Source organism: Festucalex cinctus, chromosome 18, assembly GCF_051991245.1.
Source record: "Festucalex cinctus isolate MCC-2025b chromosome 18, RoL_Fcin_1.0, whole genome shotgun sequence".
Classification (NCBI taxonomy): Eukaryota; Metazoa; Chordata; class Actinopteri; order Syngnathiformes; family Syngnathidae; genus Festucalex; species Festucalex cinctus.
The window spans coordinates 8,312,975-8,328,835 of record NC_135428.1 but is presented as its reverse complement, the minus strand read 5'-3'; the positions used below and the strand labels follow the sequence as shown (position 1 = coordinate 8,328,835).

Sequence of the window (15,861 nt, the reverse complement as noted above, 5' to 3'; positions counted from 1 at the left end):
CATAACCGATGCGGTGTCTGTCTGTGTGTTGTCTGCCTGTGTGATCAGCAGCAGATGTGTGTTTGCTGATACCGCTGATCCGAATGGTGCGCTAACCACAGTCACGATCTCAATGCGCTGCTTTGTAGCCGCTCGGTGGCGGTGAATGGGTTCATGGAAATGTCCGATGAGGAGCCACATTAGTGCGCATCATTGCTGATTTGCTGACTTCAGCAGGAACAGGATCGTTCCGCAAACAATGGATGTGATACATTCGCAGCTGACCTCCATGTACTGCAAACTATTCGAGTGATTCAGTCACAGTTTAACCCCAAAGTTGAACTTAACCAGGTTGCCGTCCAAATTAACAAGGCAGCGTTTAACCATCTCGGCTGAGCTCAATTAGGGAATTCATTATTCGACATAACCCGTGAATAATCTTTAAAACTAAATTCTTTTAATAGGCTACTGGCAGCCAGTAACCAATAAATGTTAAATGAAGTCAGGATCATTGAATATTTGTTACTTTTTTTCTGCACAAGTTGTAAACATTTTATCAGACCTTGCATACACTGATATAAAACAAAGAATGTACACTTATATTTACTTGACCCAAACTTTGCCTGGTATTCACAAGAATGGGTGACTGTTGACATGTTTAGCTGAATTGAATTAGCAAACACACGCCACAGAAAACTACAAGGCTTTATTTGTTATTGTCCGTTTTCCCACTTGAAGATGGCGCAATGGGAATCTGTCAAAAACACGATGCGTTGATGGCATCAGTTAAATGCTAGGACATATGCTAATAAATAACAACAATGTAGCTGAATGAGAGTCTCTTGTGTTTACATCTTGGCATGTAACACTGTATTGGAGCGGAAACAAAAGGCATCAAGAAAACAGCGTTTCAGCAAACTGCAGAATTATAATGCAAGCTAACATTAGCATCTTTTGTCATCTTTTCATCAAAAGCTATAATGGCTAAAAATGGTTAGCAGTGACTAACTGAAGAGTTTGATGAATATGTCAGATAAAAAAAAAAAAAAGAATAATAATAAAAAACACCTGCTTGGTCATACTTGTGCAATATGTTAATATTTCAAATCAATTTCCATTTAAGCTAGTGTCGCAAAAGTCAGACCTTATCACAACCTTTATAAGGTTGAAAATGTATAGCAGCTGGTATAACCCATCACAGCAAACAATCTAAGACAGCAGGTACTTTGTATTTTTCTGAGATAAAAACAAATCCAGATGTTTGCATTGGAGAAAAATATTGACTGGATGTCATCCAAGCAATTTTTCACAGAAAGGCAACAATAAGTGGCAGCGAAAGGTTCCTAATAAAAAACAGCAAGAGGCATATGAAATCATTACATGTGTCAGCTGATATTTTGATCTGCTTAAGTGCATGTTAGTCTTAAATCACATTAAAGAACATCATATACCAGAAGAAAACTCAGTCTGACAACCGATGTTTTGATTTTTAGGTTTTGAAGAATGACTGAACCGTGAGTAAATATAATAACTTCAGCATTTGAAATAAGGGCATGATGCTCCATCCATACATTTTCTTGACCGCTTATTCCTCACAAGTGTCGCGGGGGGTGCTGGAGCCTATCTCAGCTGGCTTTGGGCAGTAGGCGGGGGTACACCCTGGACTGGTTGCCAGCCAATCGCAGGATGATGCTCTATAGATATTCAAAAATAAGCCTGTGAATAGTCCATGGCTAACGTTCATTTTTCTAAAGACGATTTAGTGCAATTTTGTTCAAAGAGGTGCAATACATAAAGGCAGGATGTTATGTTTAGTCATTTGCTAGTTAGTTGGTTGGGCTCCAGTAAAGTCTTAAGCCTTTGTTTTTTTTTTTGTATGCTTTCATTAGGGCTGGGTGGGGTAGTGAGTGACCATCTTTGAGTTGCCAATCTAATGCACACTGTACTGTCATCCAAGCATTGTAGTCATGTTTAGAGTTATGACGCCCAGTCTGACCTTGAAAGTGCCATTTTTTTAAAATGATATATTTTATGACTATACCGTAATGTGGCCTAACTTCCTAACTGCTTTGAATTATGTGGTGAAACATACCGTCATCATTTTTGGAGCGTGATGCTCATTTCGCTTGAAAAACAGCTAAGTTCAAATGGAATCTAATACATCACTTATGACTAGCTAAAATCTCCTGAAAATATGTTTCCGAGGAGCACATCTGAGGAGGCAGACGTGCAAAACGTGATCGTGGAAGTAAATGTGGAGCAAACGTTTTAGCGCTGTCGTAAGGTTCCGTCTGACAGATACTCCTAATTTCCACCGGCGTTTCGAGGGCAAATGAATCTTTTTCCTCCAATCTGACGTCAAAGTTCCTGGCAGAGGCGAATAATCTGCTCAATTTCAAAACACCACCGATGCCTTTCAAAGTTGGCCCAGACGAGTAAAGTCTCGCTGCTTGAGACTAGAACGCTTTTGGATTTTGGCCACATCGGTCTGTTTCACAACAGAGTGAGTTCATGTCTTATTGGCCAAACACCTTAAAAGGGAGCAGCGGGACGATGAAGTCATTTGCTGATGCTTTTGACCAAAACTTACTTAAGGCTGTTCGATTGTGCTTCATTACTGGTAATGTTTATAGATAAATAAATAAAAGATTTTGTAACTGAACCTTCAGTGGCAATTCACCTGACTTAATCCGAGGTTGCAGTTATTACAAAAAAAAACAAAAAAAACAATTGTACATCATCTGGAGACATTTCAGAATGATAAATATCATACATCATACTCACAGTGATACTGATTATTAAACATAATTACATGTGCAGATTGCTGCAGACATCTTGAGCTTGTTGAACCGCGTTTGTTCTGACCGACCAATCAGAGGATGGAAAAATGCTGATGTTATTGTTGGCCCTCTGTGGCTGATTCCGAAGACGCTGGGCAGATTAGATAGAAATGGCTGCACATACTGGAGAGGCTGAAAACTGATTGGACAAACAAGTTTAACATCCACATACTGAAAACAGTGCAGCCAAGAGAAACGTTACATAATGAGTAATCTGTTGTAAATTAATTAAGACAATTTCATGTAACATGTTGTAAATGTGGGTTAGAAGGTGGAAAGTAAAGAAAATTACGCTCATTCACCTTTTTGCAGCTTGTCTGTGGTAACTTTTGCTACCGCTGCTGCAGGACTTGATCACTCGATCTAGTTCAAATTCCGTAACGGTTCACTGGGTCAGAGTCATGATTGTATGCAAGTTCCTCCAAACCAAATTCATCCAGACATGATTTTATGGACCTTACCTGAGTTATGCTACAACAACAACAACAACAACAACAACAGTCTCCAAGTTAAGTCCCATAAAGTTGCCTACAACCGATTAAAAAAAAAATACAATCATATATCCCTAATATGTTCCTCTGTGGGGACGGCCATTTTGCCACTTGCTGTCGATTGAAAATGACATCACAGTTGCTAAAGCTCTAGTAATGGTCAAACACGGCTCACCTGTTTTCTGAGTTTGGTCATGTGATGTTTGTCATGTGATTGGTCGTTATCTGAGCCCTGAGCAACTGTGACGTCATTTTCATTTGTCAGCAACTCACAAAATGCCCCCGTCCCCCGTTTTCCACAATCTAAATATAAATCAGAACACAATGTTTAAACGAGTGGTGGTGCAGTGAATATTTCATTGAAAAGAACATTTTTGACGTATCCACCCGCTTTTATCCATCTCAGGTGGCGGCCATTTTGCCACTTGCTGATGACTAAAAATGAGTCATGACATTACAGTTTCTCAGGGGTCAGGCAACGACCAATCACAGCTCAGCTTGTGATCGTTACATGACCAAAGCCAGACAACAAGTGAGCCATGATTGGTTGTCATCTGACCCCTGAGACAAGTGAACATAAAGTGGCAAAATGGCCGCCACCAGAGATGGATCAAAACGGATGGATTTTGCTGTTTAATTTATATTCCACAAATGAAATATTAATCAGAATGCTGTGTTTAGAATAGTGGAGGGGCATAGAACATATTGTAAAGAAAACTTTTAACTTCTCTTTAAGATTTACAGGGGAACTATCGAAGACTAAATTTATGAAGACGTGTGTGGATATTTTTGTCAATATAGTGTATTTTCAGAGTTTCTTCACCGTAGCCTCCAACACAAACATGACATGAGAAGATGTTTTATCAGGTCATCCTGCCAAGAAGCTGAGGGAGAAGAGCGAAATGGAGCAAAGCAAAGGCAAAGTGGACGCAAAAAAAAAAACAAAACTATCCAAACAATGTGAAACGAGAGCATAGCTTAATGCTTCCTGTCAGCGTCCAAGTGTCAGCATGGGGGAACTGGAATTCACATCAGAAAAGCAGCGGCGGTCATTAATCGTGCGTGTGGATAAATTTGAAAATATCCCTGCAGGTCTCTCTCAAGTTTTGCCAAAGTGTACGGCCAGTGTCTTCCTGTTTCTAATTTCTTTGTTCAGTTTAGTGTATATTCAGCCATAGTATTGTCACAAAGCATCACAACTATAGTTCCCCGTCTACCGCTTCCAATAAAGATGAAAAGATTCCAGTGGAAAGCAGAAGACTTGATGCAATTATTCAAATTGGATATTAAAGAGATTTGTCTTCCCGTTGCCAATGTGGAATTACGTGCAGAGGAAAGCAAAGCAGACAGTGAGTTTGATAAATTATTCTCAGGTGCATTCCTGTCTTTGGGTGCTTTGAGGCTACATCTCTCATCGTGCATGGAATCGGCTTCAGATTGTGAAACTCCAACTTAGGTAATGATTGCGATGACCCGATGAATGATGTGTGTTTTTCTATCAAACTAAAGCGGACCAACAACACCATCATGGCCCACAGCCAAAGGTGCTCTGGCATATTTCTTTGAAAAGAAATTTACAAGAAGAGATGCATTTGCGATGCATTTAGGGTCGAGTTTAAGTTCCTGGAGAGAAAAAATGAGATTTCCTCTTCTTCGTAATGTTCTAAAAGTGGGGATCCGTTTCAGAAAAGAATGAAAACAAGAAAACCGGACATGCTGATGGTGGTGTTCTGACCAAGACTAACAATACATTATCATAAATGACACGAGGAGAATGTAGAATTTGAATTTGGACAAATCTGCCTCACAGTCAGGAAGCCGCGGTTCGAATCTTCAATTGGAACATGTCCATGCGGAGTTTTCCCTTATTACTTCATCCCACATCGTTAAAATGTCCTTCTTTAGTTAATAGATGACTTTGGACAACTCGGGTATAAATTGCTTCTTCAAAGAAACAATTCTATTTTTTTATTATTATTATTGATAAAAGATTGACCAATCTAAGTAAAGTCCCTGTTTAAAAAAAAAAAAAAAAAAAAAAAAAAAAAAAAAAAAATTAAATACCCTGTGAAAATGAAATGCTTAAAAAAAAAAAAAAAAAAAAAAAAAAAAAAAAGACTAAAAATCACTTAGAATTGAAAATAAGGCTTCAAAATTATGAAAGTGTGACCACTGAATGTGCTGGAATCATGCCCATCCACTGTCAATCAAATACCACTAATATGACCTAAAAATGGATTCTACGTTCTTATAAGGACACATCTGTACATGTTTCACCCCCCAGAGGCAGAATACCATTCTGAGCTAGAACATACTGACCTACCTGAGAATAAACTAAAAATTCCTCTAGTCTGAGTAGAATGGTATTTTTTCCCCTCTCATTTACTATGCAATTTTGTAATAAGTATACATTTAGAAAAACCTAGCGATAGCCAATTTAAGCTGGGCTATCAATAAACACACAAACATATTTTTACGGATGTGTGGAATTACTAATGGAGGAGTATACAGGTTCCAACGTATTGATAGTAATTCAAACATATGGAAAAAATCTTTTGAACGTATTGCTAGCCATTTTTCACATGTTGGTACTGTATAATGTAGGCCAAATGCTAAAAACATTGCATTTTTTTCCCCAATAATGCCACAAAGTAGTTTCTCATAATTCCAAGGGGAAATTTACAATCATGCAATGCAAGTCACAACCCCGTTGAATTATGGGAATTTTTTAAAACTAGTTTTCGCATTTAGCCTACATTCTTCTCATACGTTCAAACAACTTTGCAGTAACACTACACTTTACCCCGATCTGATCGTCAGGATCAGGATTGGACGATATTTAGCTTTTTCGGCAAAACCGTTGATTACCTGTAATTTGCCCGATCACCCAATGAATTGATATCAATTATACGTGAGTTTAATTCGACTGTAGAACAAATATAAAAGTTTTTTTTAACTGATATATTGCAAATCTGAATTTGTGTAGTTATTTAAGGTTTTACGGCAGTTTGATACAATTACATAATGATGAATAGATTTCTTTATAATTGATCCTTCTATTGTGTATATGAGTGAGTGTGAGTTTATTTTCTTGCTTAGAATTTTTTCTCACAGGCACAATTTTCAGTTTTCAAGCTAACATGCTGCTTTTGGGGGATGTGGAAGGAGAACGCTTCCACTTTGGAGACTTGACAGTAAAGAGAAAAAAAAAAACAGAAAAAAACACCGTCCTTACAGTAAATGTTCTCAAGATGCTCACATAACAACAATGGACTGATTCACCACTCACCACTTTTCAAACCCACCGACGATCTTTGTTCATTTGTCAGCCTCTCCCACACGTTGATGAGGCTGCTTGTGCGGCGGATGGACGTTAAGAGAGCGCAGCCAGCCGCCGCCAGGCCTTTTGCGAAAAGCCCTCGGGCTGCCAAATGTAAAGCTAGCGCGAAAGAATGAGAGTGTAACTGATCTGCCTGCTTTACAGCTGGCCGCACTCCAACCTGAGCTGACCTGAGGGGCTCATTTGGCTCCACAAATGTAACATGAATGTGAACATACATCAAGAAAATGAGCCGTGTTGCGTTGCGGCGACTTACACAAAAATGAGGAAGTCGAGCATCAAAATGTGAGTGAATACAGCAGATGATGATTTTCTGATTTATTTTTTTTAGCATGTTTTGGCCTTGCATTCAGAATAAGAAAATGTTTACATGCTGAACAGCATAATACATAACAGAAGTTTTCAGGCGACGTTGAATCATCAGTCGTCTGGTTGGCTAATGTCGATGTCCAACATGGAAAAAAATGTGACGCCAGATGTTTTAAGTTGGCAAGAAAGCAACAAGATCCACCGCTTCCGAGGTATCACTTCATCCTCACATCCTTTATTCAATTTATCTTGTTTTTCGCCTTTATGTTAGCCCGTAGTGTTTCTGTTTAGTACGCTAACATCTGCTCATTAGCGCAAATGAGGCATTGGCCATTGGCGTTAATGTTCGGGCTATGTGGTCATAAAACGAAGTCTAGCACGGAATAAAAACCGACAATTGCACTAAAATAAACATCAATGATGTTTCTCGAATACATGGAAACGTGTTCTTATTTCAGAAAAACAGAACTCCCCTTCTTATGGTTCATAAGTATAAGAAGTATTTCCATTCCCCCAAGGCAACATTGTTTACTGATGAAAAACTGCTGCTTCTTCAACATACCAAGAAAAGTCCTCGCCCACAAATCACCTCTGGTGACTCACGGGGGTGTCTCCGCATTCATGCCTGGAGCATCCGTCAAAAAAAGTTAGCTGGAGACGCTCAAATCATACGGGGCATCACTTTTCTCTTCTTTTTTGTTGTTCTCGACGTCACAGTGAGTTGAATTGCTCAAGGCGTTTTTTGTTTTATTTTTTGCACCAAACTGCTTATTTTGACCTGCTGTCAGGGACGCATAATTACTATGATGGACTTAAATTTGATCCAGAGTCACAATATGACACTTTCTCTTGTTGTTTTTAAGCATAACAGATGACATCTTTGTTTTGTTTTCAGTCCCGATACAGACAGCTATTAACAAGACAGCCTTTGTGCGCAAGGATACAATTTTGCAGCACATGTATGACTGACAGAAACAAGATCGCCACATTGTTTTGGTTGAAGACCCACTTTTTTTTTTTTTTTTTTTATCTGCACCACTTTGAGCCAAAGTCTGCTTTACATCCCCGCACGAATCTGTCTGACGTCTAAACATGCTCTCTCTTTCTCTCTTTGGTGACCCCTCTTGCTCAAACCACACTCAGAGAAGGTCTGATTTCTATCAATATTGATCAAGCGGGAACGGCTGTGACCAATCAGTAACTGTACACTTTTCTATTTCAAAACACATTTGAATCAGAACCCACGCAACCTTTTCACCCCCGACAAAGATCACCTCTGGAAGGATTCCACTTGTGATTCAGTACCGAAACTGCGCATCAATATTGTTACCTCTTGTGGAAACTGCTGAAATGATTTATTTGCGAAAGGGTGGGCCACGCACCAAGGAGGAAACGATATATTTCACTCCAGGATTTTTTGTTAACAGTATCGCTGTCCAAAATTTCTGTGTAATGCACAAATCTTAAGAATAAAACCGGTTTCCAAGTGTCCTCAAGAGGACGTTAGTTTATATTTGCTTACTTTGCAGTTCTTTGCTTCAACATATAAGAAGTGTTTGATCGTCGTCGTTAAACTGCAGAAAAACCTTCAAGCATTTTTGTCATGTTATCACAGCATAACCACTAAAGTCAATTTAGTCGTGTGTCAGAAAAGTTCAAGGACTGATGTCAAAAAAGAAATATTTCAAACCCAAATGACAAACTAGCAGTTTTCCCCTTCGGTGTGGCCCAAAGAATAAGCTAAGACGTGTGCAGATTTCCCTGTTCAGTGCGTGAGAAGAGGCAAAAGTTGTGGCAGGAAAATTCATGGCTGACAACAACAACAACAACAACAACAGTTGAGGAAGGACGCATCTGTACTTGCTCCTGCACTCTATGACTATTTTAAATAACGTATATGACTGATGCGTTATAGTAATGGATCGATGGGGACGGGTCTCGAACAAGCCATCGGCTTCTACCCGTCAGCCCTTCTTTCGGATGTCAATGTTGCAAATGATGTGATGCGATCGATGTAAGCTGTAATGTATCTGAAAGGAAAAAAATTAATAAACCAAACAACAACAACAACATTTGTCGAGTGCAACTTCAGCGAATCTTGCAAGATTAGCTCATAGTATCCTGAAACTCAGTTATCTTGTTTTTATACTTCAGAGTGACGGATGTTAAAATGTTACACTTAATAAAATGTTATGTTGGAAATTTGGTTGTTGATAGTTCCGAAATGATTGAAATGATATTAAATTCCGACGGTTTATACAATATTGTGATTTCACACTATCATTGTATTAAAATTGCAGCTCTAGAATTATTTTTTTGGTACATATATGGGTAAATAAAAATAATAATAAAAAAAAACATTTTAATATTCTTCTTTTGTTTTAATGTTTCTTACCCTAACCCTTACTAAATCACAGTGTCCCATCACTGGCAAGCTATTCTTAGAACAGACGCCCTCTATCATGTTGCCCTTGGGGCTAATTAGTACCCACAGGTATTTTTTTTTTTTTAGGACAATGTATGTTAATCAGAGCAAAAAGCCATATGCGCTTGTCATATCTTGTCACGTTCCCTCCCCTCCCATTACTATTCATGTTAGTAAGTCACAGTGTCCCATCACTGATGAATAATTCTTAGAACGAACAATGCATCGTCAAACATAAGATAGGAAGACTTCATCGCCTTCCAGTGGATGAATCTCCAAAACGATTCAAAGACACTGCAAAGCTAACCTTCGTATGTTTTCATGTTTTGATTTCATACGTGAACCTTCTCCCCAAATGGGGAAAAAAAAGAAAAGAAAGAAAAACCGCAAGTCTGTCCATGTTAGTCTGGCAAGGGAGCATGCTTCAAGACAAACTGTTTAGTCTCACAGGAGAAGGTATTCTTCAAAGGGGCCAAAATTATGAAATGATTACAAAAATAAATCACTGTATTTCCTTATCAGCACTGTCAAAATAATGATGTATTTTTATTCACGGGGAATGAGAATCTGAAGCCAAAAGCAGATTGCAAAACTGTTCACAAGAATATTTATTGCCATTAACAGCTCATGTGAGATGTTGGCGTGTTGGAAATTCCTTATGGTTTGGATCGTTGCCTGAGTTCTTGTTCTTGATGAATGCCTCCAGGGGGGAAGGGGTCTGATGGTAAAAAATAAACAACTGTGGAGGTCTTTCAATATGTGCCGCTTTGTTTCAAAGGATTAAGTATGATTGATGTTGGTTTTGTAACTATTGGGGGAGTGGACATGGTCCCTGGAGTCAAGGTCTTGACACGGTGAGCTTTTGTGTGTGTGCGTGTGTGGATGGTGGGGGGGGCGTATGCATTAGACGACTTTGAATTCTGACAACAACATTCCAGCTACAAGGTCTGGCTTGCCATAAACGACCAGCGTGCACCCAAGGGTCCAATGCTTTCGGGGCATTAGCGCAAAAATAAATAAATAAAAAATCCTGATGATATACGTTTATCATCAAGTGGTATCATAAAGAATGTTGACAGCATTACCACAATAATTGAGTAGGCACACATTTTGTTAGCAAAGCTTTCATGTTTGGTGAAATAATTCATCTTTCATGACTCTTGTGGGTTTTCAGCTTTTGACACCAGTCAGTCACGATATGGCCACTGGCAAAATGTCGACCATTATAAAAGATAATAATGCTGAGTTTTGATTCACGGTGGTGAGCAAAGTATGCCTCACTGGTTGATTTATTGCAAATTACATCATACAAAAGTATTCATCAAATCAACAGAATGTTAATTAAATATATGAATACGTTTTTGTTTTTTTTAAATCCACCTCAGGGCGCAGCCATTTTGCCACTTACACGCTTACATTGGAAATGACATGACATGCTTAGGGCTCAGGTAACAACCAATCACGGCTCAGCTTGCGAACGTCACATGACCAAAGCTTGTGAACGTCACGTAACGGGTAAAACCACCATCGATCGTTACTGGACCAAATGTAATGTCATATTCAGTTGATAGCAAGAGACAAAATGGCCGCCCCAGAGATGGATAAACATGGTTACATTTTGCTGTCGAGTTTTTCGTAATTTAGCCACATTGTGTCACTCCGACCGTTTGACCCCACCAGTAAGATAAAACAAGCGCACGTGTTAGTTTCGTGTGAGCATGTGAAACACATTTAAAGGCTCAGTATTAATTTAACAATATGTTTTTTATTGTGGTTGTTATCTGTAGTGGTGTGGAGCTGTGAAGCAGCTGTTCCCAATATTTCGGAATCTCTTGTCCTCACTAGTACTTTACTGAGGTAACCAAAGTAGCTCTCATTATGATTGCAGTACTGTTCCACACCATTGAAAACTACACCCACAATAATAATAATAATTTTAAAAAAAATATCAAATTACCTATGTGTTGAGTCAATGTGTCTTTTCTGAAATTACAAAAATAATAATTTAGGGAAACAATTTGCATTCCATTGTGATACAATCAACAAGTGTCATTTCACAACATCGGCGATACTTTTAATTTGTTTACATGTCAACGAGAGATTGTCATTCCATTGTTTCATGCAGCCCACTGTGTGCATGTTCTCGTGAAGCACATGTGGTTACTGTACAACTGTTATCAGATCTTCTTTTTTACTTGATTTCAAGTCACAATACAAAGCACATGGGTGCTAGCTTTGGAAAATAAATAAAAAGTACCCCACAGGAATGCATGTCTTCTGGCTGTGCTGAGCCATGGAAATATTGTCATACTTTCAACATGACCAACTGTGCTGGATGACGTGACGTGATAGGCTCATTGTTCAATTTTATTGGTTAATCACTCTTCTTTGACCCACCTGTTTGACCCACCTTGTTTATTTTATTAAACGTGAACTGGATGATTATACAAATCATACAACAAAGTAAAATCCTGTGAATAACATGCACCCGTATATAATACGGCACCCCTAAATCACTCTTAAAAAAGCAGCTTTCTCTGTACAGTACTTGCATATAACAGTCCCCCGATTTGCTGGTATTCTTTTGTTTTTGTTTTTGATCAATATGAATGAATACATATTCAAAACAAATCGATTATATATGGTAAATGTGTATAAAGCCATGATAAAAACTTTGCTCTTTTCTCATACATATGATTAAGGTCTTTCAAAGTATTTTTAAAAACAACCAATCAGATCGATTCGCTGTCTCCAGTAGCGGTCTGAGAAGTGTGTGTGTGTGTGTGTGTGTGTGTGTGTGTTTGCCGGATTATTGCTTTCTGTCCTCTGTGCAACTCGCTTTGTTTTGTTTTTTTTGTCTAGTCAAGTTTGTTCCACGCCTCTCGATGTGAATAAATGGTTAAAATCTTATTTGTGTAAGATATTTTTTAACCATTGAGGCTATTGCATCTATCTTGGTATTCACATTTCTATGTTTAGTTAATTATTCTTGCTGTAACATTCACTTCTGTATACCGTATGTGGTATCTTTATACTTGAAAATATTTTTGGGATGTATATATTATCATTCCTGCTTGCTAATATCGACTGAAATATGTTAAAATCAAATTGTACTCTTCTACTCTATACAATTGAGTTCATGACAACACTTAACTAAACAGCCTGTGCTTTTATCTCCAGGATTAGGGAAAAAAAACTAAACTTGTGCGGATGGGCGGGGCCCGATTCAGATCTTTTCTGTCGTATACAACTGCCTGCTGATGCAGTTTACAATATTTTGGTTACCGTATTTTGGAGGTCTGTAGTCTTCGTCTCAAAGTTTGCATCTTAGAAAATTGTATAACAGACTTTATATCTTATCAAGTGCACACACGTTTTGGGGGATAATCATCTTTTTGCGTCCTTCACTCGACGCCCATTGACCCCCGGGCTATATACGCCTGACTGGCTGCCAGAGGCATCACTCAGAGTTCATAAAAAACGGATGCGGATGTCTTCATTAAAGCTGTCAGAGCACCTCAGGGGCCTTTCAGCGTACGGACGTCGTCGCATCATCCTAAGCGCAGGTGAGGTTTGGCTCTGCGCCAATGTGCCAGATTAGGAGATGACATAAGTGCCCGAATTCATGTCAACACAGGACGAGAGTGCTTCATTCTAAGTCTTTCGCTGTCGTCGGTTCGTACGCATAAAACAGAGCTTTTCTGGAATTACCCTCCAGGGATTGCTCTTCATGTGAGGGGGAGTATTTTTTCATTCTAAGATGATGCATTAAGGGGAGGCTAAACTTGAAGTTTAAAGTACATAGAGTACTGACAATGACAAACCCCCAACGTGATCCTGAACCTCAGAGCTGATAGGCATATTATTACAGTATAGGATTTAAAATATCTTCATCATAACGACTTACGATTTAAGTAGGAATCCCACAGAGATGTTTATTCTTTCTTTATGATCATATTTGTGACTCCGACCGCCGTTTCCTAAAAAGGACTTAGCAGTAAAAGTGCACAAATATTTGTTGAGAGAGCAGAGAAAATGGGCTCTCATATTCGTCTCCGCCCTGCGCATGAGACTACAGTGAGCTTGTTACATTCCTCACTCAGTCCCAGGGTACTGTAACCCTGTTGTGTTAAGAGCAAAACACTGTCACTGTTGCACTCCTGCTCAAACCTCCGCTTGGTGACAACATGGCAGACAGGCTGTTTGGATTTTGGAGATGAAAAGAGCTTGTTTAAAAAAAAAAAAAATGCAAAAGTGGAATGTGACTTACACAAAAGAGATGTGATTGTGTGGCCAATTTCCATACACTATGCATTGTTTTCATACCAAACTAGTTGAAAAACAACCTGGCGACTGCACAAGCAGTATAAAAAGTTGTGTGTGTATGTGGGGGGGCATAATATTACTTTGGGGGGGAAACTAGTAAAGTGTTTACACTCAGAAATTCTAAGTAAATTTTACAATGAGAGTTTTTACTTTTTTATTTATTTATTTTTTTTACTTTTTTATTATTGTTTTAAGCTACTCAAGGGTTGAGGAACGAACCCACAACAGCCACTCTACCACCTGAGCCACGCCACTCCTGCTACTGTATGTGTTAGTATACTGATGGTGTCAGGTGGAATCCTTGGACCTCCAAGACCCATTTTTGGTCTCATTTTGGACATACCAGCAATGCAGTATAGTAGTAAACTGCAAGAATGGCATGACTCAGGTGGTAGAGTGGCTGTCTTTGGGAGACATGAAGGTCATGAGGTCAACTTTTTTTATTTTTTATAGACTGATAAAATGTACTACAAACTCTCTAAAATTTACTTAATAATTAATCTCTGAGTGAAAGAACTTTACTAGTTGTTTTTTCTTTCCAATTAAATATTGTTTTTTTTTTTTAACTGTGTATTCAGCTGTTTAGCAATCAGCCAATAAATGCCAATCGAGGCAGTGTCGTAACCCCTTTTTTGTTACTTAACTGTTGGCCTCTGATGCAGTCCTAGCATGACGGGAGTTTGAAAACTTGGATGCCGGACCCTTTTTAAGTTAAAGGGCTTATATATACTGGTGTATTAACTATTACATAAACCTGAAAATGGTTGTTTTTGTACATTTAGTGAAGCTGGGGCATAAACGTTACATCAGGAAGCGAATGAATTGAAGTCAAATTTAAGCACAATTTAATTTGTGTTGCCATCTTCACACTTGGAAAAAAAAGGAGAGAGAGAAAGAGATAGGAAGATGACATCCGAAGATTAAAATGTCATCAGTCTTCCTTTCAACGATGACAGGAGCGTTTTGGATGAAAGAGAAAGAGAGCAAACTGAAGTGGTTAATGGCGTAAAAAAAAAAAAAAAATTCTGGTGGTTAAACACAAACCGTTTCTGCTTATTTTTACAAAATAAAAAAAGTGGGTCATTTGGGAAGTGACTCATTGCGTGAGATGAGTCCTAGAAAATAAAATCCATCGCAACCCACAAGAGCAGGGAAATTGAAGTGTTTTTCTATGACTGTTTTGGCTGTTGACTGCATGTCTACAACACATAATTATCATCTTGGAGAATATCCTGTTGTTTGTTTTGTTTTTTTGGCATAGCCAATAGTGGTTGATAGTTTGAAAGGTAGCGCCGCACGGAAAGGCAGCAAACTTATTTAGACACCAGAGCAGGATGTTTGGATGTGTGTGGCTTTGCTTTTACATGCACTAAAACACATTATTCATAAACAGATTGATTGGATCTTCTTGTGTTAGTCTTCAGCCCATTGAGATTAAATGGAGTCATGGCAGGGTGGATAAGAGCGATGATGTTTTTGTACTCTGTATTCTTCCTCACCGGCTCTCTGTCTGTTTTGGCGTCAAGCCTGGAAGTCATCATCAACACCTCAATGTCAACTATTTGTCAGAAGAAAAAAAAATTGGAACTAATCAGGCTTAATCATTTCCATACGTTTGGACAATTAGCTTCAATTTAATTTTGTAGCTGTGTTATTATAACCAGCACGTTGAATTTCCCTCCATTTTTATTATTAGCATCATTAGCTAACTAGCATGTAGCATGTATTCCCAACAAAACAAAAAAAAATTGGCAAAAACAGGAAATATTAGTTGTAAAAGATGCGCCATTGTTTTCCAAATCAAATATTTACTGTAGATTTCTTCTAGGAACAGGTGGCTGATGTTAATTATTTGTTTCACACGGTCAGAGTTCATAACAAACTAAACATTTATCATCTCAGACTGCGCTAAGGACGACCGCTGCACTCAGTCCACTCGCCAGATGAGACTTGTTTGATAGAAAAAGGAAAATAAGTTTGAAGGCTGTGTGACTCGTGTTACCGTTAGAATAAATCAACATTTTACTATGTGTGTGCTAATGAAACGACTAAACATTGTACAGTTGTGCGTGTGCGCTAGTCTGAGTACTAAACAACAGCTTGGGTCCAGAAGGCCCCAGTGACACTCACGGTGCCAACACCGCAATAATA

At 38.6% G+C, this 15,861-nt stretch overlaps 1 protein-coding gene across 3 annotated transcripts in view; it reads right to left on the bottom strand.

Annotated features, from left to right (window-relative positions):
- The window catches only part of snx19a (sorting nexin 19a), a 49,594-nt gene that overhangs the window by 6,806 nt on the left and 26,927 nt on the right, over positions 1-15,861 (bottom strand). The window contains exons 13-14 of one of the 3 annotated variants that reach the window (XR_013279699.1): positions 3,122-3,290; positions 1,874-2,958 (exon numbers count right to left, since the gene is read on the bottom strand). The exons of 1 other annotated variant lie outside the window; for it this stretch is intronic. The gene's annotated coding sequence lies outside the window, so the exon portion shown is untranslated. Of the gene's footprint in view, positions 1-1,873; positions 3,291-15,861 lie in introns of those variants that run through there. One more of the 3 variants, XR_013279698.1, reaches the window with a different exon arrangement.